At 39.6% G+C, this 23,244-nt stretch overlaps 1 pseudogene; it reads left to right on the top strand.

The window, feature by feature from the left end:
* Positions 1-208: 208 nt before the first annotated feature.
* Positions 209-23,244, top strand: part of LOC144371404 (uncharacterized) — a 93,664-nt pseudogene continuing 70,628 nt past the window's right edge.

The raw sequence follows: 23,244 nt of genomic DNA, 5'->3' as shown, positions 1-23,244 counted from the left end.
GTGTGTTTTGCAGCAGAGGGGCTGGGTGATAATGTCACCCTCTCTGAGGTGTCATTCATTTCTCCTTAGTGCTCTTCATAGATTCCCAGCACATAAAGAGCCACCAGTAAGAGGTTTCTGCCAAGGCTGACATCAGTACACTTGCTTGAAAAAAGACCAGTCTCAATTCTCCATCTCCCTTTTGTCTGTTAGTGAATACCAAGGGGACATGGGGAGAGTTGGCAGTAGTGGTAAAGCTGAGCTGGGTGATGAGGACAACCCCAAGGTGTAAGTCTGCACATGTGTTGTTAGGGGTGACAGATCGTATTTCCTCATCCCTTATGAACAGGATGGTGCTCACACTGCATATGGGAGAAGAGATGCTTCTTCCTCTCACTTTACCCTGGAATGTGCCCACCCAGAGGGTCCAAATAACCCTGACGTGCAGTGGGGTGTCCTTCTCCTGTAATTCTCTCTACTTCTGTCCTGTCCACCTGCTCATGTCTACTGCCTGAGCAGTCCTCACTAGATGGTTGCAACACAGATGATGGTGCATGTATCACACAGCCTCCCCTGACTTTAGTGACAGCACCATATCTAATATGACTCCTTCCTGGATCCAGATACTAGAGGGAGTCTTTACTATCAGCTCTAACAAATAAAACTTGTGATTTTTTTTTTTGAAAATTTCTTTTTCATGTGTGATCTGTTTTTTCTCATCTCCTCACTTGGCCTTTCCTTCTTCTTACCATATGTGAATTCTTCAAATGTAACCTATTTCAGAAATCTGTGTTAGATTTTTTGTAATATACATATCTTTCCACACAGAATGCCCACTCTAGGGGGCAGCTTGATTTCTCCAGTGCATAAAGGACATGAGTGCCCAGTACAATAGGACATCTGTGGACCAATCTGGAAGTATCACTCCGTAGACACTTGTTTGAGGGGTGTTTCTCAGAATACCTCCTTGATGTCAGAGAGCTTGTGTTATGTCTCATGATCTCCTGGACTATGTTGTGCCAGGCATAATGTGCACAGCTGGGAAGGTACATAGCTCAGGATTTCAGTCATCTGTGTATCATTCCCATTCCCCAGGATGCTTCCTAACAACAATGGTACCTTAGCATGGACATTACTATAGATATTTCTTCACAACACCACCATGGTACATTTACACAATTTTAATCATACTTGATGCACATCATTTAGTGGTGATTGTGGTTCAAAACTGGAGCTAGCAGAATGACCAGACTGTGCTTTCTCCTGGCCACTACCTGTATGAAGATTAGTTCTCCTCATTATTGCATGAGATTGTGTCCCTTTCTTTGAAGCATAGTATCAGGAAAGGGTCTAAGTTTTTCTCAATATTTGTATAGAAGTTGATCATCAGAACACAATTTTCCAACAGTTTCAAGGCAATAAACAAACCCATCCATGAGTTCTTGACTATTACTGCAAATTCATGGCACCTGCACACTCCAGTTCTATGACTGCAGATTCCTCAGATACACAGATCTTAAACTCATCGAATGGCCTGGAGACACACGTGATTAAAACATGTCATTTATTGAGATTTAGAAAACTTGGATGGTGTAGGATTCAAATGTTTAAAATGAATCAAAGTAGATTCTGTGTGTCACAGAAAAGTGGTAGAATGCAGTTTTTGGTTTTAAATTTCACATTTGTTTTTGTTGTTGAGACAAGGCAATTTTAAAACCCTCCTCCTTTCCTTTGTACCCCAGATTGAACCCTGGGAAGTTAGTCATTAAACTATCTCATCAGCCATTTTTTTTTTATATTGGGACAAAATCTTGCTGAGCTTTGGCCTTGTAATCCTCTGACTCCTGAGCTGATGAGATTGCAGGCATTCAGCCTCACCTAAAAGCATTTTTAAGTTATTTTTAAATGTTAATATAGATCAATTTGAGCTTATAATATAAAAATATTTAATATTTCACTTACATATAATAAATTCATAAGAATTGGCATTTGCCATTTATATATAGATCTCACCCCAAAATAACTAAGGCCTAGTGATTAAACGTGAACCCTAATATATTTGGGGGGGTACCAGTGATTAAATTCATGGGCACCCAACCAGTGAGCCACATCTCCACTCCTATTTTGTATTTTATTTAGAGACAGCAAATCACTAAGTTGCTCAAGATCTTGCTGTTGCTGGATTTGAACTCACCATCCTCCTGTCTTAGCCTCCTAAGGCACTGGGATTATAGTCTACAATTTTTAAATTTATATTCTTTTTTTCTGGATTTACCATGGGAGACTGTCTTTATCTAGTGATTTTTAATATTTCACAAATCCTGTATGTTTGCACTCATATTTTGAAGCTGAAAAAGTTGATCACAAAGAACCACAAACTAGAAAAGCTTTTTATATCTGTTTTAAGAGACAGATGGCAAAGAGTGCCAAAAAGCCGTTAAGAGGGAAAAGTAACTCTTAGGGTTTATAGCCCATAGTTTGAATCGTACAAGTAATTATTAGACTGTGGACATTCTAAAAAGAGTTCACAGGTTTCAAACATCAAAATGATATTTTAGAAGGTAGAAATTGCACAGATTTGATTACTACACATGTTCAATTAAAATGCTGGATCGTAAATGTAGATACCAATTAAAACTTAAACAATAAATAACACTTCAAGTCAAGTGGAAAAAAATAAACAAGGATGGCTGGAAATACAAACCATGTCTCAATAGTAACCTTAAATGTTACTGGCTTAAACACACCAATCAAAAGATATATCAAAAAATATAGGCTATTAGCCTGGATTTTAATAAAATCCATCCATATTCTGCCTCCAGGAGACTCAGGAAAAGACAGACTGAAGGTGAAAGATTGGGAAAAAACATACCCCTAACATGAACCTTGAAAGCAAGTAGAGGTCTCCATACTTATATTAAATAAAGTAGACTTCAAGCCAAAGTTAATCAAAATAGATAAAGAAGAACATCTCATACTGCTCAAGGGAACCATATGCCAACAAGACATAACAATCATAAATATATATGCCCCAAACAATGGGGCACCTATGTTCAAACAAACTCTTCTCAAGTTCAAGAGTCAAATTGACCACAACGTGATCTGGGGTGACTTTAACAAACCTCTCTCACCACTGGATAGATCTTCCAAACAAAAGTTGAATAAAGAAACTATAGAGCTCAATAACTCAATTAATAACTTAACTCATATATATAGAATACATATCAGATTGGAGGAGGAAGCCTGGCCCCACCCCACGCATTAATCTGGAGGAAGCCTATCAACCCTTATAACCCAAAATCAGACTTTTATTTATTGAATATTAACAGTTTTCCCATTTTGTTTCCATGATCTTTTTTGCATTTTACTTTCACCTTAATTTTTTACTTTGCAGTGAACAATTCTTTTGTTAATATTTTCATTTAGATTGTTTTCCCTATATTTGTGAATGGATTGTGCCTCGATTTTAACACTGCTCACTGCTACTGTATATAATTTAAATGATTTAATGTTGACCATTTAGCCCATGACATTATTAAAGTAATTCTTATGTTTCATTAGTTCATGGAAATTGCTTAGAAACATTATAGAAATAATAGTATCATCTGCATATGCTATTTGATTTTTGATGTATAAAATACAATTTAATATTCTCAAACAACACTTATAAGTTAGAAAAGCATACATTTTTTTTCTTTTCCTAAAAATAAATTGATAAACACTTCAGTTCACATCAATAAGTATGAAAACAGTTCACAGCTGCCATTAAGTGGATTGAAAAAGAATTTTCCTCTGGTCATAATTGGCCATAGGTTTTACAATAATTTAGTAAGTGATTTGCCAGAGATTTGCTCTATCAAAATGATTTTTGGAAACTTCCCATATGACAATGTCCCTCTTGGTCATGAAGTCCAATCATTCTTTTTGTGGTTGTTCTCAGTTTGCTAGGGGTTTTGAATATCTGCATCAACATCTATAAAAAGATGGTCTGAAATTTCCATTCTTATGCTTTGTTAGCTGGTATTTCTTGCCTTACAGAAAGAATTAGTCAATTTTCTTCTTCTACATTTAGACGTGATTATGAATTATTGTTACTGATCCTAATTACATGTTTCATAGAAATCACATGTGAAGGCTCCTTTTTAAAAATGTGATTATGGTTTGGTTTTTTGGTGGGTCAATTTTTAGAGCTGGATTTTTGCCAGGTTGGCCTCAAATTCCTTAGCCTAAATCCTCCTCCTGCTGTGGCCTCAAGGTAGTGAAGCATGTGCTCCCATATCAGCATAACTGCAAGTATTATTATGAGCAGCTGTAAAGTTAAATGTCGATTTGTAGGTCTATTTTATATTTCTTCACATCTGGGTCTACTAATGTATTTATTGATTTCTTAAGTAATTTTCAAAGTTGATGATTATCTAGCAATTTATCTATATTTTTTTGTTGTTTACCAACTCGGATTTTCTTGCAATTAAGATGGAATAAGGATGAAGCTAATGTGGGGAAAATGAGAACCTGGCATATTGCTAATTGATCTCAAGATGCCCCGTGAAGGATTGAGAGTGTGCACCCATAATCATGTGAGACAAATAAAGCAGAAAAGCTAAATTATCAGTTTATGTAGCCTAATATGTGATCTTGAGTACTTTCATATATCACACTTTTTTAATTTTTAGGGCAGAATCCAAGTAGTTTACCATATTTAAATTAGATTATGAGGGGTTTATATTAAATTTTGGTGAGTTGTGTAAGTTTCTTATATTTTGTATATTTTGAGCTTTTTCAGACATGTGGCTAGAAATGGTTTTCTTCAACCAAGTCCACTTTTACATTTTATTGATTGATTCCTTTGCTGTATAGAAGCATTTTTAGCTTTATATAGTCTCAGCTGTTTTTCCTTGCCCAGTCTCTGCATATTCTAACTAAAATCATTGCCAATACCAATGGCAAAAAATTTTTCTCATTTTCTTCTGAAATTTTTATGCTTTCAGGTTATATCACAATGAGATATAACCACACGCTTGTGGACTCAATCCTCAAAATGTTGGTAGGTAACACATACTGCAGTGGATATGCAGAAAAGGAAACATTTGGACATCCTTGCCAGGAATATAAATTTGAATAGACATTAAAAAACTATAAGGGATTTTTCAAAAAATTATAATTAGAGATGCAATATGACCTAGAAGTTGAGAATATGCCTGTATATTTAGGATTCTTCAGAAAATAGAATACACACAAAATGTACATGTGTATACAGAAAGGAGCTTATTATATTTACTCACATAATCATGAGAGGAATATTCACCAAATGTTTGCCTACAGGATGGCAACACTGGGAAACTGGTAACAGCTCAATCCAAGAAGCTGGAAGCTTCACAATATGAGGAAGCAAATGAAGCAGCTGTGCTCCAGGATAGAGGACTTAAATGATCCTGGTAGATGAAAAAATGAATAACCTGGTCAACAAGTGGGCTAAGGACCTGAACAGATACTTTTCAGGAGATGATGGATATACAATCTATAAATATATGAAAAAATGCTCATCATGTCTAGGAACCAGAGAAATGCAAATCAAAACTACTCTAAGATATCATCTCACTCCAGTCAGAATGGATGCTATTATGAAGACAAAAAACAATAAGTGTTGGTGAGGATGTGGAGAAAAGATACACTCATACAGTGCTGGTGGGACTGCAAATTGGTGCAGCCAATTTGGAAAGTAGTATGGAGATTCCTTGGAAATATGAGAATGAAAACTCCATTTGACCCACCTATCCCTCTCCTCAGTCTAAGGACAAAGGTTTAAAAACATCATACTACAAGGACACAGCCACATAAAAGTTTATGGCACCACAATTCACAATAGCTAAACTATGGAGCCAACATAGATGCCCTTCAGTGGATGAATGGATAAAAAAAAATGTGGCATATATACACAATGGAATTTTACTCAGAAATGCAAGAATAAAATCGTGGCATTTGCATGTAAATGGATGGAGTTGGAGAAGATAATAACTAGAGTTAGCCAATGCCACCCCCCTTTAAAAACAAAAAAACAAATGCGGAATATTTCTCTGACATAAGGGGGCTGACTTACAGTAGAGTATGCAGGGGGAGCATAGGAGGAATAGATGAATTCTAGATAAGGCAGAAGGGTGGGAGGAAAAGGGAGGGGGACGAGGATTAGCAAGGATGGTGGAATGTGTCATACATCCAAAATACTTGTATGGAGAATGAATTGGGTGTCAACATATGTTACATAAAAAAGATACAAAAATTGTGGAATATATGTGTATTAAGAATTGTAATGGAAAATAAAAAAAGAATCGCATTAACTTACATTAGGTAGAGGAAAGTGAAAGCAGGGGAAGGCAGGGGATGTGGGGATAAGAAAGAATGAAACAGACATGATTGCTTTATGTATGTATGTCACTGTGTGACCCATGTCATTCTACAATATGTATACTAAGAAAAATGAGAAATTACATCCCATCCATGTATGATATATCAAAGTATATAAATGCATTCTACTGTCTTGGATAACTAATTAAAACAAATAAAAAATTTTTAAAAGACCCAGGTAGAGCCAATGGTGCAAGTCCCCAAAGGGGACTTCAAGAAGCTTGGAGCATAAGTGAGTGACTGCTTCTCTTGCTTTTTTAAAATCAAACCTATTGAATACCAATACATATGTTCATTACAGGTATTCCCCATGCTTTCTGACTCAGCCTTCTGGAAGCACACTCAGAGACACCTGCAGAGATCGTCCACACCAATTCTCTGGGTATCTCAATCCACTCAAATGGACAGCTGACATTAACCACTTCAACAATTGAAGGAAATAAAATCCATCCTTAGGAATATCTACCCTCCCAAGTTAACTGCCATACTATCACAACCTAAATTTTCAAAGAGTATCTCAGGCAGAAGAACCTATGGTATATTACAGATAATAAAGAGAGATTTATCACTGTGTTTACACACAAATGTATCAACATACATATATAACCTTTTTAGTTTTTCTAACATTATTTTGAGACAAGGTCTTTTAAGGTGCAGTGGGTGTCACCAAGATGCGAGGCTGGCTCCAAGATCATGATTCTCCTCCCTCAGCCTATCGAGTCCCTAGCATGACAAAAGAAATGTGCCTCCACACCTCACTTATTACTCAACTTTAAAATAAGGATGGTGTATATGGCAGTGTTGCCAAAATTTGAAGGCTAGCCTTAGTAGATTTGTAACATTCTGTCTTAAAACTGAAAAATAAAATGATGGTGGATCTCTGTCACAGGTAAGGCAACCCTGGGTTGAAACCCCAGAAACAAAAGAATATTCTCCAATAACACAGAAAAGCTGGAGGACTTTAGGCTAAGTGAGATGATCCAGATGCAGAAATACATTGTATACTCTATGTTCAGAGCCTGGCAGAAAATAGAATGGATGTGTAGGGAGAGCCAGGTTGTTATCAGGGAGCATCACCAATAATATTGCATAATATACTGGAAATTCCAAAAGACAGCAGGATTCTGTTCTTAGTGCAAAATGGATAATTATGAGAGATGATGGGTTTTATCATCACATAGCAATTGCACATACTAATGGGATTCAGTGTGATTTTTATATATATGCATATACATGTATTCATAATATTCAAACACCCTCTTCTGACCTTGATGCCCCCCCACACACCTCAGCCATACTATTCACTATTGAACTTGCACATGATATTATATTAGTTAACGTATGAGATGTGACACTATTGTGTATGTCTTCACTTAGCATGACATCATCCAATTTTATCTATTTTGCTGACCATTAGAGGAGTTTGTATTGATGGCTGAGTAATACACCATGGTGAATACATAATCTACTTTCTGGTTGATATGTTCAATTGCTTACCTGCATCACTGGCTTTTCTCTATGTCTGTATTGTTAAACATACTGTTATTCACCTTGAATTTATGTAACAAAAGGAAGCAACGACTACAAAAGAATGAAAAAACTGGGAGTGGGGGCACATACCTGCAATCCCAATGGCTTTGGAGGCTGAGGCAGAAAATTCACGAGTTTAAAGACAGACTCAGCAAATTAAAAGGGACCTATACAACTCAGTGAGACCCTGTTTCTAAAAAAAATTAAACATGACTGGGGCAGTGGCTTTGTGGTTGAGTGATACTGGGACCAATCCCTAGTATACATCCCCCCCCAAAAAAAATAAACTAGAAAACTATGTCTTAGCCTGATTATATCATGAAAAAAAGAAAAGACATAAGAAAAATCATATTCTTCAAGTTTGTTAATATAAAGTTTATAATATCTCTCTTTGAATCTTTCATAAAGTGCAATATTTTGAGAACATTCAGTAGGTTATATTACGCAAAAAACTGCTCTTCTGCATATAATGAAATAAAACCTTAGCCAGGTGTGGTGGTGCATGACTGTAATCCCATTGTCTCTGGAGGCTGATACAAAGCCAGCCTCAACAACTTAGGGAGGGACTAAGCAAGTCAGTGAAACCCTGTCTCCAACTAAATTATAAAAAAGATCAGGAATGTTGCTGAGAGGTTGAGTGCTCCTGGGCTCAATCCACAGCATTAAAAAACAAAAACAAAGATAAAAAATAAGACATTAGGCTGCTGAACATTTATATTTTCAGTGTTGCAAATATTTGGCCCAATACTCCCAATTTCACTTCATCCATCAATTTATAATTGAAATCTCTAGTTATTTGTTTGTGAGAGAAAGGAGACAGAGATGTTCCTGAACTCTGCCATTCCTTTGCTAGTTTCTGCCATAAGCTAGGCAAAGATGTGCCCATTGTGATCCCCAGGGTACTGTGGCTCAGTCCTTTCTCTTCATGCAAGAATGCACCTTGAGGAGTGGATGTTGACTTGACTGCTAAAGTGGGGAAGAGGTAAAAGGGAAGTAATGTGTGTGGGCATGTGGGTGGAGTGTGATAATGATGACTTCTGACCAAGTCCTACCCATGATCATCTTTTAAAAATGTACCCAGTAAATGGTTTATTTTCTTCTATGTCTTCTGTGATCCTACAGTTAAATGTGAGGGACACTATTCTCCATACCCAGCTACCTTAGCATTGCATTTCTCAATCTGATGCCTCACAATTTGAAATATTTACTCCCCCTTCCTCAGAGCCTTGACCTCATGTTTCTTTTGCTTATATTTTTAATATCTGGAAAATCCTCAAATACTAAGTTGCAGGTGAATCCACAGTTGATGTTCCTCTTCCAAGGATAAGGATAGACATTTTCTCTCATTGTGGCCTCTAACTTCTACTCACAAAATGGGGACATTATTCACGTTTGCAAACCTAGATATTATCCTGAGCCAACCTGTAATATGAAAGTCAAGAATTTAATCCCTGGGGCTGGGGCTCTGGGTGAGAGCACCTGCCTAGCACATGTGAGGCACTGGGTTCAGTCCTCAGCACTACATAAAAATAAATATATAAAATAAAAGTACTGTGTCCACTACAACTAAAGCAAACAAAAAAGGTGAATCCCTACCAGGGTTCTGATGGCACATGCATGTAACCCCAGCTGACATGGAAGCCAAGCCTTGAGGGTCACAACTATGAGTCTAGCCTCACTAACTTGGCAAGACCATATCTCAAAGAAAAATAAAAATGGGATGATGATAGAGCTCACTGGTAGACCATACCTAAGTCCTGTCCTCAGGATCACAGGGGAAAATTTTAATACCTATCTTTTTTCTATGAGTTAAGGTCACAACAAAAAAGAAGGTGGCTTAGGGATAATGGTATATTTTCTAAAAACAAGTCATGTTAAATGTTCAAGTGTTCACATTTCTTGAAAAATTCCCAAGTATTTTGCTTTTGATATTATGGTCATTAGAACTGTCTTTAATTTTATGTTTGCTACTTATTTTCTTATGCACATAAATAACTGATGATACTAAATTTTATTACTTTTCTGAGCTCATCTGTTGCTTCTAATAGTAATTAGTGAACCCCTACATTAAAAATATCCACTTAAAATCCACTTCTACCTCATACCTCATATTGGAAAACCACAAAAGTTAGATAGCAAGAAATACAGGTAAGTTGCGATAACCATTTGACAAAGGCAAAGATACTGGTGATAATCTCAGAAAAACTCTATTCCCTAAAAGTCAGAAACCAAAAGTCAGAAACCAAGAGAACAAGAGTATAATCTCCCACACACACATGATTTTATTCTTTTATTGCTGAATAAAATTCCATTGTGTATAAATAATGCATATTTTTTAATCCATTCATCCACTGAAGGGCATATAGTTTGGTTCCACAGAATAGCTGTGTAAAATGGTGGTTCCATTCTCAGATTTCCAAGGAATCTCCATACTGCTTTCCATATTGGCTGCACCAATTACCAGTCCCACCAGCAGTGTATGAGTGTACCATTTTCCCCACATCCTCGCCAACACTTGTTGTTGTTTGTCTTCATAATAGCTGCCATAATAAAATTTTTATTATAGTAAAATTCACAAAGACACACACACACACACTCACACACACTCGGGTTCTGCTTTGGTGTCTCTGGACAAGACCATGTGGAGTAGGAACCTACAAACACAATGTCATCCTACTGCCAGTTAAGAGTAGGAATTGGTTTATGGGCAGACCTCTGGAATCACCAACAGCATCTCCCATAAACCAGAGGATCAAAGGGGTGTGAGGCCTAGAGATGTCAGAGAAGACTCACTGTTTTCCTCCCCCCTTCTTGATAGTGATTTCTGGGCCAATAAACTTTGCTCTACTTTGATTAAGATTTTTGTATTATCTAAAATTCCCTTTTGCAAGAACACAAATCCGAGAAACACAACATAACCTTTGTATCTCTGAGATCACAACCAGCAACAATGTCAGATCTTTGATTGCTTTACTTATTTTCTCACTTCATTTGATCTATTTATTAATACAGGTGGACACCAGCAACAGCTCTAGGTCCTGTTGGAAGGTAACAGTCACACACCTACACACAGCATCCTAAGGGGAGACTGTGGAAACAGGAACTCTGACCCTTCATTTTTCATGAAGACTCACCCAGTGTCAGAACTTTGAATATTTTATTTTCAGGCAGGGTCTTGCTAAGAGGCCAACTGTGGCCTCTGACTTGATATCCTCCTGAAGCAGCCTTCCAAATTCCTGGCCTTAATGACATGTGCTACCAAACCTTGTCCTTTGCTTATTAAAAAAAAAAACTGCATGGCTGCTAATTACCTCCCTCCAGTGATATATGTGATATCAGACCCCAAACAATAAAAAACCCAACACAATTATAAAGCTCAAGTCTGACTTTTGCTGGGTGAGGTTGTGAAATAAAAAGGGATTTCAGGGAGAGAGAGGGACATCAGCTCAGAAAAAGTAGGTTCCTTGGTTTTCAAATCAGAAAACAACTTCATCATTGTCAGGTGCATGAACAGACCTATTTAGAAAACAGATGCACATTCAGGAAAGAATGTCAGGGGCCAGGGATTCAGTGAGGTTGGTAGTGTGCTTGCCCTGCATGCACAAGGTCCTAGGTTCAATCCCCAGCACCACAAGAAGAAAGAAAGGAAAAATGTGAGAAAGCTCTAAAGGGAGAGACAGCAAATACGTGGTCTGAGGTGTTGCTATTTGGAGAGGGACATTTATGTGGGGCTGGACTAGAGTTGGGGCCAGATCAGACTTCTGCAATTTCTCACCCATTTTTCTAAGCTTGCTTACATCATGCTAGTATTTGCGGGTCCAGGAAGCTGCTCTAGAAGAAATGCTGCATTGCAGGGAGTTGCTTTTTCATAAATCTAATCTTTATTTTTAAAAATAGTTTTTAGTTGGTCAGGATACCTTTTTTTTTACATATTTCTATTTAATGTGGTGCTGAGTATCAAACCCAGTGCCTCACAGGTGCTTGGCAGGTGCTCTGTCACTGAACACCAAACCCAGTATTTTGTTTTTAATTACAAATATTTTGTGGGCATTCCTGCATTCTGGTGATTTATGAATCTTTTTCTTTGAGGTTCAGAGTAACTTTCTTGTTGGTGTCTCAACATTTCTGCCCCAACCAGACGTGTTCCACAGTTCTTTATGGACCTCAAGTGTTGCCAGAGGAATGATTAAATGGTCATTTAGTTATCAAAGCACATAGGGCAGTGTTTTCAGGAGAGAAGTCTTAAGAAAATGCTCATTATTAGATTTCTATTTTTACTTATGTATTTAGCCATGGACTCATATGGATTTGCAGTGATCCACAACCAGCAGATTTTAGAAACTTCTCATGTTGACAACTCTTTTCAAATGGTTTCATTCGGATTGAGGCACATTTGACTGAGGGTAAACATTAAGATGCTTTTAAAGTGCTTATGAATTTTCCTGGATAGAATATTGCAGAGGGTTTTGCTTGTGTTCTCACCACTTTGTTTATCTCATTGGTGTTGAAAAACCTCCCAGATGCAAGGAATGCCCCCAGAGGCAAGCTCTTGCAGCTGGCCACCCACAGAACCCCACACCAACTGATTCAATTCTCCATCCCCCATTAATTGGGTGTCGGGTGCTGTTGGATTGTTAATTATTGGGTAAAACCCAGTGTTTTGTCTCCAAGGAGCCCAAGGTCTAGCTTGTTGGTTTTGGAACCACTGGGTTGGTTATTCACTTTTCCTTGCCTCTCGAGACAAATCTGAGCTCCATCCAGAGACCTAAATTTAGTGGAACTGGTAGTTTAGGGAAATTTCACATTTTGGTGAAGAAAAGTAACAGCAAGAATAATTAACCATTTCCCTCATGGGGGAAGGAAGGGTTCTGGCCTCAGGGTGTCCCCAGCTCTTTCCCTCTTCTCAGCCACATAATCTCCTCATCCTGGACAAGACAACTATGTACTGCTCATCCCTGTAATCCTGGGCATGTGGCTTGGCCTTCCCAGTCTTCCTTCAAGAGAAATGTTCCCATTTCACAAAAGCAGCAAAACTGGTCCCCCAAATACTTGGGCTGCTGTTACTGACAAGTAAAAGTAAAAAATACTGAAAATGAGGGCTGGGGCTGGGGCTCAGCTATAGAGTGCTCACCTAGCATGTGCAGGCACTGGGTTCCATCCTCAGCACCACAGAAAAATAAACGGGTAGAATAAATGTATTGTGTCCGACTCCAATAGAAAAGATTTTTTAAAAATACTGAAAAGGCATCATATTCTAGCAATTAGAGAAATGCAAATTAAAACTACACTGAGATTCTCTTTCACTCCAGTCAGAATGGCAATTATCAAGAATACAATAACAATAAATTGGTGAGGATGTGGGGGACAGGGAATGCTCACACCTTGTTGGAGAAACTGCACATTGAGGCAACCACTCTGGAAAGCAGGATGGAGAATCCTCAAGAAACTAGGACTGGAACCACCATTTGACTCAGTTATCCCACTTCTTGGAATATATCCAGAGGACTTAAAATCAGCATACTACAGGGACACAGCCACATCCATGTTCATGATAGCACAACTAACACTAGCTAAGCTATGGAGCCAGCCTAAATGCCCACCAACAGATGAATAGATAGAGAAATTGTGGTGTGTATACACAGTGGAATATTACTCAGCTTTAAAAAAGGATGACTTCATAACAGTGGCCAGTAAATGAATGGATCTGGAGATTATCATGCTAAAGTAAAATAAGGCAATCCCCCAAAACCAAAGGGCACATGTTTTCCCTGATATGTGTTATCTACCTCACAAGGAATGGGGGTCAAGAAGAGAAGTTCACTAGATGTGAGAAAGGGGGAGCAACAGGAAGGGAGGGGACATAAGAACCAGAAAGAGAGTAGCATGAAGTGACTATAATGTTTCTATTTAATTGTATGAAAATACCTAAGTGAATCCACCCATCATGCCACCCACACGAATGGGGTCCTAAAGAGAATAAGGTATATTTTTATGTTTGGATAAGTTTACCACAATGGACACTATGGTCATCTATATCTAAGATGAACCAATAAAACAAAAGAAGATAAAGAGTACTGAAAAGGACCATGGGACCAAATTGATAGCATCATAGCCGGATGAGGAAATGTCTTTAGGTACATTCCAGAATTTTCTAAACCGCTCCCCCATTGGATGCTGTCAAAGGTGTTGGAGCCTGTGGGAAGGTGGAGGTTCAGAGTGCTGCATGGAGAAGATAGTACCCCTCCCCCTTCATCTACAGGTGTCCCAGGGGGCAGGTAACCTCGAGGCCTCCATGATTAATTAAGGCAGAGGGGAGCAGGTTGCATTGAGTCTATAGAGTTATTTTCCTAATTAGGAAAATCTGGAGTTGTCTTTCCTGGACCCCAGTCAAACGCAAATTGTTATTCGTTAAGAGAGAGACCCTTGAGCCCCTCTTAAGGAGAAGTCTTCTTATTATTATGTGACTTTTTGCACCACTGAACTGGTGGGACAAGACCAGAGCTCTCTTTGGAAACACATCAGCTTTGTTTGCATTAAGACAAGCAGGTAGGGTCTCTCTCTTTTTTTTCTTGATAAGTGCAGCATATTCAGCTGATACTAAGGATGCACACCTGGACAGGGTGTCTCTGGTTTTTGGAGGAGGCAGGATCCCATTGCCTGGGAACCAGGGAGAGCACCCAGGATGGCCTTGATCCGTGCAAGGCTTTTATCCTGTGGCCACTGCAGGTATTTCTCTCAAAAAGAAAGAAAAAAAAGTGGCATACGCCTTTCATTGCAGCGGCTGGGGAGGCTGAGGCAGGAGGATGGGGAATTCAAAGGCAGCCTCAGCAAAAGCAAGGTGCTAAGCAACTCAGTGAGACCGTCTCTCTAAACAATATTCAAACTAGGGCTGGGGATGGGGCTCAGAGGTCGAGTCCTCTGAATTGAACGCCCAGTGTCCAGAGAGTGTGGGAGCCTGGGTGCAGCTGGGGTTTACCCAGGTCTGCGCTCTCAGGGTCTCTTCTGTGCTGATCTCCTTACTCTGCCTCCAGCCTCAACGTGGGCTCCAGATAGATTCAACTCAGCTGGAGGAACATCAGCGCTCATGCTGCCAACCTGGTCGGAGCCTCCTCCAGGGCGCCTGCCATGCCCAGTCCAGAGCCTCCACCACTGGGCAGTTCCCAAGGGGCGAAAGGCCAGTTCTGCTTGGAGAATTTTGAACAGATATACAGAGGACAAGTCAGCACCCAAAGACGCTCTGGGTGGTCTTATTATAGGAGGAGGCCCAGGTGGTGAAACTTCCAAGAAATGACTTCAATTTCCTAACATCAAAACCCAACAGAACTTAGAATTCTGGTCACCCTGACCCTAACCCAATGCCGAGACCTCAAAAGGAAAAGAAAAAAGTTGCACCCAAACCCTGCCATTCTTGTATCCTCCTTGCCTGGAGCAGATATCACCCCCCTGTCACTCAAAAAAAAGGCTCTCTGGGCTCAGGCTGTGGAGAGTGGAGACTGACTGATTCCCTGTCCAATCAGAAGCCCCCGTGCTGAGCGCTGACCAATCCTGAGCGTAGCCAGCAGCAGGGGGCGGGCCTCCGCGCTCGGAATGGGATTTATTTCTCTGAGGTCCTGGGTTGCACTCAGATTCCTGTAGTTGGACTCAGGCTTCGCTGGTGCCCAGGATCCCGGGTGGCTCTGCCATGTAGGAGCCGAAACTCCCCAGGGCAGGCTTGGGGGCTGGGCACCAGGGGATGGTGAGTGTGCAGTGGCACCTGGTGCCTGGACAGGGAGGCTCCAGAGGGAGGCGGGGCAGGGAATCCATCTGGCGGGACCAGCTGTGGGGGGAACCCGAGTTGGCCGACCCTGATTCAGGGGGCTCTCTGCAACCACAGGCCTGAACCCATTGCAGACAGTGCCCCTCTGTCCCCCTGGCCAGCCAGGTGGAGAGCATTGACATGGCGAAGACTCCTGGCAGCCTCCTCATCCCCTGGGGCAGCCTCAGCCCCTGCTCAAGTCCTATCTCTCTGGCAGGTGAGCGAAGCAGCCTGGCGTCTTCCCGGACTGTAGTGATTGACAGGTGGGACCATAAGAAGAATCCAATCTCCAAGCCAGACAGTGGCACACACCTGTCATTCCCAGCGGCTGGGGGTGCGGGCTGATGCAGGAGGATTGCAAGGTCAAGGCCAGCCTCTGCAAGTGGGTGAGGCACTTAGAGACTCAGGGAGACCCTGCCTCGAAATCAAATGCAAAATAGGGCTGGGGATGGGGCTCAGTGGTGGAGTGCCCCTGAGTTCAATGCCCAGCACCCCCCCCAAAAAAAAAAATCAAATTTCCAAACACCATTATCCTGCAGGAGGGAAGCTGCGGTGAACAGGGACCTTGCCTATTCCTAAGCTAGTTTTGTGGAGTTTATTGTTTTTTTTTGTTTGTTTGTTTTTGTTGTTGTTTTGATAGTTATCAGAAGGGTGCTTTACCATTGAGCTCTCTCCCTGGTAGTTTTTAGTTTTTATTCTGACCGCGGGTCTAGCTAAGTTTCTGAGATTGGCCTTGTTAGGGTTTGATTGATAATGACTTTTCCATTGCAATTAAGTATGATTTTTACAACCACGTGAGTTCGTGGGTGGACTCTGTTGACGTCGTGATTCCTTGATGACAATTGTAACAGAACAGCTTCACAATGCACGTGTTAGCTAATAACTTTTTCTTATTATTTTTTTCTCTTATCATTCAAAAGTCTCTTGGTTAAGTTTACATATATTTAACTTTGTGGATGAAATTTAGGATTTGGTGCTTCCATTAAGAGTAAAGCATGCTGGATTGTTTATTGGTGCATCAGTTATACATAACACCAACTGCATATGGCACCCTGTAAAACTTACCCATGGTATCTTATACTATTTTTAAGCTGAATGTACCATGACTAGTAATGTATTATCTCGGTCCTATGAACTGATTGCAGCAAGTCCCTGCGGTGGGGGACTCTCATGTGTCTTTAATAGAAAAACAATTTCCACAAATAGTTAAGAAGCACTAAAACTCCTTGAGTTTATTAGAATTCTTTTGTTTCCTATCTTCATTGATATACTTTATTTTTCTCTGTGATAGGGTTTTAGTTTACATTTCTCAGGTTTCTAAAGATGTAGGATTCTTTTTATTCTTATTTTTGAACACATGGGTATCTCCTGGACAAATTGCCATTTCAAGTCTCCTCCCTGAATTTCTTCTGTGGTGGATTTCAGAGTGTTGGGACCCTGAGAATCACCACTCCATGGGCCCTTTTCCTACCCAAGGGGGCTGGGATCTGCAGGGGTCTCAGGTTTTTCTTCCTCCTCAGCTTTTTTTTTTTGGGGGGGGGGGCAGGGGGTCATAGTGGATTGAATGCAGAGCTTCTTTTCCACTGAGCTACATCCCTCCTACTTTTTATCATTTATCTTGAGACAGAGGCTGAGTCTGGCCTTGAACATGTGCCTCAGCCTCCTGAGTGGCTGGGTTTACAGGTGTGGTCCTCCTGCCTGGGGCCCCCTGAAAGTTCTAAATGTAAGGGAAGCAAAGTGTCAGATCGATCCAGAACCCGTCTCCCCGACGAAACCTGTACATATGTATCATTGAATTCCTCAAATTCAAGTCCCCTGTCCCCATTTCCAGTGACAATTTTCCTCCCCAATGTAATAAAATAAGAAGCAAAAGTTTTGTTTTCTGTTTGAGCATTTCACATGAGAGAAAAGTACACTAAAAACCACTTGAAATTTGTAAAAATGCGTACGTGTGTGTATTTTCCCTTCCTCTCCCAGGCCAGACACCTTTTCAGAATGTCTTTGGGCTGAGTGTCTCCCCTGTGGACTGCATGTGCCAGGGGACTCATGACCTCTGTGATATTTTCCTGGTCCTGGTTTGGCTCTGCCTGACACTAGGATCTCACACCTGGCTCATCTGAGGTCTCCTGAGCGTCTGATGCATATCAGCCACCTGTTGACCTATGAGCAGGTGCATTGAGGGGAAGTAGTTTCTCAGGGGAGTAGGAGATGTCCCTGTTACTGGGAGGAGTCTCTTTATCCAGAAGCCACTTCAGACGTTCCTTCATCCTGGCTCCTGTGGATCCTGGAACAGCGATGGGCATGCAGCCATTTATGAACACACTAGTTCAAGTTCCTTTGGAAATAAATCAAGAGTGGTTTTTGTTCTGTTAGCTTTTAAAGAACTCCATGCTATTTTTAAAAATTGTCCGCACTAAGCTTATATTCTAGCCCCATGTCATCAGCATGTCTCTTGCTCCATATCTATGTCATTGGAGGACTAACTCCTTCATCTCTTTGATAGGAGCCTTCCGCACAGCTGGGCTCAGACAGCAGAAACTCTCCTACTTGGCTGGGGACTGAATTCCTGATGCAGTTGGTTAGAACCTAGGCTGCCAGTGCTCACTGCAAGAAGGTGGTGGGAGCCTATTCTATAAAGAAACAAGGAGCTGTGGTTTTCATTCTTTTCCTTCACTCCGGGGTGGGGGGGTGATAATAGTCCCTGGAAGTGCTTGCACATCAATGTGAAGCCACTTGTTTTTGACCCAGGGAGATTTGCACATGCACAGTTGCCATTGATCTCAAAGCTTGGTGGGTTAGGATAGAGTCCATGGAATAGAAAAAAACTGTTGGGACCCTGAGTGCCTGGACATCCTTCTTCCAGAAAGAACTGCTCAGGCCTGGAGTTATTACTGAGGTAGGGGGAGAGTGCTCAGGCAGGGCTGCTGGGTGGACTGCATTTGTCCTGTCTACCCTTAGGGACTGGCTAGAGAGGAGCTCAACTGTTAGCAACCACAGTTTGCAGATCATGTGGGCAAATCCCTTCTAGGGATAAACTGGGACCCTTGATCTCGCTTCCCTTCTGCCCTCGTCCCATGGATAAAGCTCATGAACCTCCACAGCCATAGAAAACCATCCCTTTTCCAGTCCTGATACTTGTGTGTATCTAGTTTGTTCTTCTATGAGCACCAGACAAATTGTGTTTCCAGCGACAAGTCATTTAGTGTCCAATGTGCTCCATTTGTGACCCCAAGAAGTCTTCCTCTACTCTGGGTGACACTGGATTGGGGTATTCTGTCCAAATTATTTGGCACATCGCTCAAGGCAGGACTAATGCCCAAGTGTCCCCCAACTTTGCCTGCACTTCAGATGGTAGATATTTTCTCAGTGGTCTAATGCATAGGTCTCTCAATCCATGTATAACTTTATTCAAGAGGGACTCAAAACATAAGTAGGTGTTTATTTGGTGTATCCATGTGTGGAGAAAATCCAGGAGCCTCCTATTCTGGTGTAATTTTGAAACATAATCCTTCTCAATATGTGCTTCTTTGGGGTGCTGGAGTATAATCCAGTACCACGCATGTCCTGCACCCAAGCCCTACCAGTGCTCTGCGCCTCCAGTTCCCACACCTCCCTTCACGTTGGGTTGTCTTGTTCATTCACATCAAATCCTATGCTGGAGATGGTGGCATTTATCTAGGCCTTTTTATTGCACTTACAATGACATTTACATACATATGGAGTCACCTATGAAATTTCTGCATTGTGATATTTTTTTGTCCTCAAATTACTGCAATATGATAATTTTATAACATGCATTAGTGCCTAGTAATAATGGCTCCAGCTTTTACTCTTAGAGTTCAGAATTTTGGGCTAATTTCATATCAATTCAACCTTCCAGGAGAATTTTCAAACTGTTTGCTTTGGACCCTTCTTCAATGAAAAGGAAATCATGGTGAAATTTTGATGGGGTGTTCCCCCACATCCTCGCCAACACTTATTGTTGTTTGTCTTTATAATAGCTGCCATTCTGACTGGAGCGAGATGATATCTTAGTTTTTATTTGCATTTCTCTGATTGCTAGAGATGATGAGCATTTTTTATATAATTGTTGATTGATTGTATATCCTCTTCTGAGAAGTGTCTGTTCGGGTACTTGGCCCATTTATTGATTGGATTATTAGTATTTTTTTTTTGGTGTTAAGACGTTTGAGTTCTTTATATACCCTAGAGATTAGTGCTCTATCTGATGTATGAGGGGTAAAAAATTGCTCCCATAAAGTAGGCTCTCTATTCTATTGAGTTTTTTTGATAAAAATCTTTAGTTTCAATTCATCCCATGTGTTGATACTTGGTTTCAATTCCTGTGCTATAGGAGTGTTATTAAGGAAGTTGTAGCCTAATCCCACATGATGGAGATAAGGCCTACTTTTTCTTGTATTTGGAGAGTCTCTGGTTTAATTCCTAGACCCTTGATCCATTTTGAGTTAACTTTTATGCATGGTGAGAGAGAGAGATTCAATTTTATTTTGCTGCATATGGATTTCCAGTTTTCCCAGAACCATTAGTTGAAGATGCTCTCTTTTTTCCAGTTCATATTTTTAGCACCTTTGTCTAATATAAGATAATTGTGGTTTAGTGGGTTGGTCTCTGTGTCCTCTATTCTGGGCTATTTGTCTGCCAGCCTGTATTGATGCCAGAACCATGCTGTTTTTGTTACTGTGGCTCTGTACAATAGTTTAAGGTCTGGTATAGCAATGCCACCTGCCTCCCTTATCCTGCTAAGGATTTCTTTAGCTATTCTGGGTCTCTTGTTTTTCCAGATAAATTTCATATTTGCTTTTCTATTTATATGAGGAATCCCATTGGGATTTTGATCAGAATTGCATTAAATCTGTAGAGTGCTTTTGGTAGTAGGTCCATTTTGATAATATTAACGCTGCCTATTCAAGATCAAGTTAAATCTTTCCATCTTTTAAGGTCTTTGATTTCTCTTTAGAGTTTCATAGTTTTCATTGTATAGATCCTTCACCTCTTTTTGATTCCCAAGTATCTTATTTTATTGAGAATATTGTGAATGGGGTAGTTTTGCTCATTTCTCTCTCAGAGGATTTGTCACTGATATAAAGAAATGCCTTTGATTTACCGGTGTTGATTTTCTATCCTGCTACTTTGCTGAATTTTAGTTCTAGAAGTTTTCTAGTGGAGTTTTTTGAGTCTTCTAGGTACAGAATCATATCATGAGCAAATAGTGCTAGGTTAGGTTCATCTTTTCCTATACTTATTCTTTAATTTCTTTCATCTGTCTACTTGCTCTGTCCAGTGTTTCAAGAACTATATTGAATAGAAGGGGTGAGAGAGGGCATCCCTGTCTTTTTTAAATTTTAGAGAAAATGTCTTCAGTTTGTCTCCCTTTAGAATGATGTTGGCCTGAGGCGTGGCATAGATAGCCTTTTAAATGTTGAAATAAGTTCCTCTTATCCCTAGATTTTCTAGTGTTTTGAACATGAAGGGATGCTGTATTTTTTTCAAATACTTTTTCTGCATTTGTTGAGATGGTCATAAGTTTCTTATCTTAAAATCTGCTGATGTGATTAATTACATTTATTGATATCTCTACATTGAACCAACCTTGCATCCCTGGGATGAATAGCACTTCATCATGATGAACCATCCTTTTGATATGTTTTTGTATTTGATTTGCCAGAATTTTATTCAGAATTCTTGCTTCTGCTTTTTAGAGATATTGCTCTGAAGTACACTTTCTTTTCAGTGTTTGTCTGATTTTAGCATCAAGGAGATATTGGCCTTATAGAGTGATTTTGGAAGGGCTCCCTCTTTTTATATTTTATGAAATAATTTGAGAAATGTTGGTGTTAGTTCTTTTTTGAAGTCTTGTATCCATTGAGTCCAGGGCTTTATTTATTTATTTATTTATTTATTTATTGGTTGGTTGGTTGGTAGGCTTGTGATAGTATCTTCTGTTTCATTGCTTGAAAATGATCTGTTTAACTTACTCAGTTTGGGTAAGTCACATGATTCTAGACATTTGTTGATGACTTCTATATATTATGTTTTATTGCAGTACAAATTTTCAAAATAATTTCTAATTATCTTCTGTATTTCTCTAGTGTTCATGGTGATATTTCCTTTTTCTTCATGGATTTTAGTAATTGGAGTATTTCTCTCCTCTACAGTAGTATGGATAAAGTTTTATCAAATGTATTTGTTTTTCAAAGAGCCAACTTTTCATTTTGAAAATTTTAAAATATATGGCAGCGGAATATGTTACAATTCTTATTACACATATACAGTACAATTTTTCATATCTCTGTATATAAAGTAGGTTGACATCAATTCGTGTGTTCATATGTGTATTTTGGATAATGATGTCTATTATATTCCACCATCCTTGCAAATCCCTTTCCCCTCCCTATTTCTCCCACCACACTGCCCTAAATAGAATTCATCTATTCCTCCCATGCTCCCCCTCCCATCCCCACTATGAGTCAGCCTCCTTATATCAGAAAAAACATTCAGCATTTGTTATTTCGGGCTTGGCTAACTTCACTTAGCATTATTTTCTCCAATGCCATCCATTTACCTGCAAATGCCATTATTTTATTTTCTTTTATTGCTGAGTAATATTCCATTGTGTACAAATGCCATGTTTTCTTGATCAATTCATCCATTGAAGGGCATCTATGTTGGCTCCACAGTTTAACTCTTGTGAATTGTGCTGCTAAAAACATTGTGACTGTGTCCCTGTAGTATGCTGTTTTTAAGTCCTTTAGGTATAGACCAGGGAGTGGGATAGTTAGATCAAATGTTGGTACCATTCCCAGTAACTTTGTCAATTTTTAATTTGCTTCTTTTGTTCCAATTTTATTGATCTCAGCTCTGATTTTAATTCTTTTCTGTCCTTTACTGCTTTTGGTGTTGATTAATTGTTTTTCCTAGGGCTTTGAGATGTAATTTTAGGTCATTTATTTGACTTTTTATTTTTTTAAGGAATAAACTCCATGCAATGAACTTTCCTCTTAGTAATGCCTTCATAGTGTCCCAGAGATTTTTATATGTTGTATCTGTGTCCTCATTCACCTCTAAGAATTTTTAAATCTTTTATTTGATGTTTTCTGCAACCCATTGTTCATTAACTAGCATATTATTTAGTCTCCAGGTGTTGGAGTAGCTTCTATTTTTATCATTGTTTTCTAATTTCATTCCATTATGATCTGACAGAATGCAGGGTAGTATCCTTACTTTTCTGTATTGCTTAGAGTTCCTTTTTGGCATGACATATGGTCTCTTTTAGAGAAGGATCCATTTGCTGCTGAGAAGAAAGTGTCTTCGCCTGTTGAAGGATGATATATTCTATGTATGTCAGTTAAATCTAAGTTATTGATTGTATTATTGAGTTCTATAGTTTCTGTCTGGATATTGTTTTGACGATCAATCCAGTGGTAAAAGAGGTGTGTTAAAGTCACCCAGAATTTTTGTCTTGTGATCTACTTGGCCCTTAAACTTTAGAAGAGTCTGTTTGAACATAGATGCTCCAT

The sequence above is a fragment of the Ictidomys tridecemlineatus genome, chromosome 16, assembly GCF_052094955.1.
Source record: "Ictidomys tridecemlineatus isolate mIctTri1 chromosome 16, mIctTri1.hap1, whole genome shotgun sequence".
In the NCBI taxonomy this organism is placed as follows: Eukaryota; Metazoa; Chordata; class Mammalia; order Rodentia; family Sciuridae; genus Ictidomys; species Ictidomys tridecemlineatus.
This window is presented reverse-complemented; position numbering and strand designations above follow the sequence as displayed.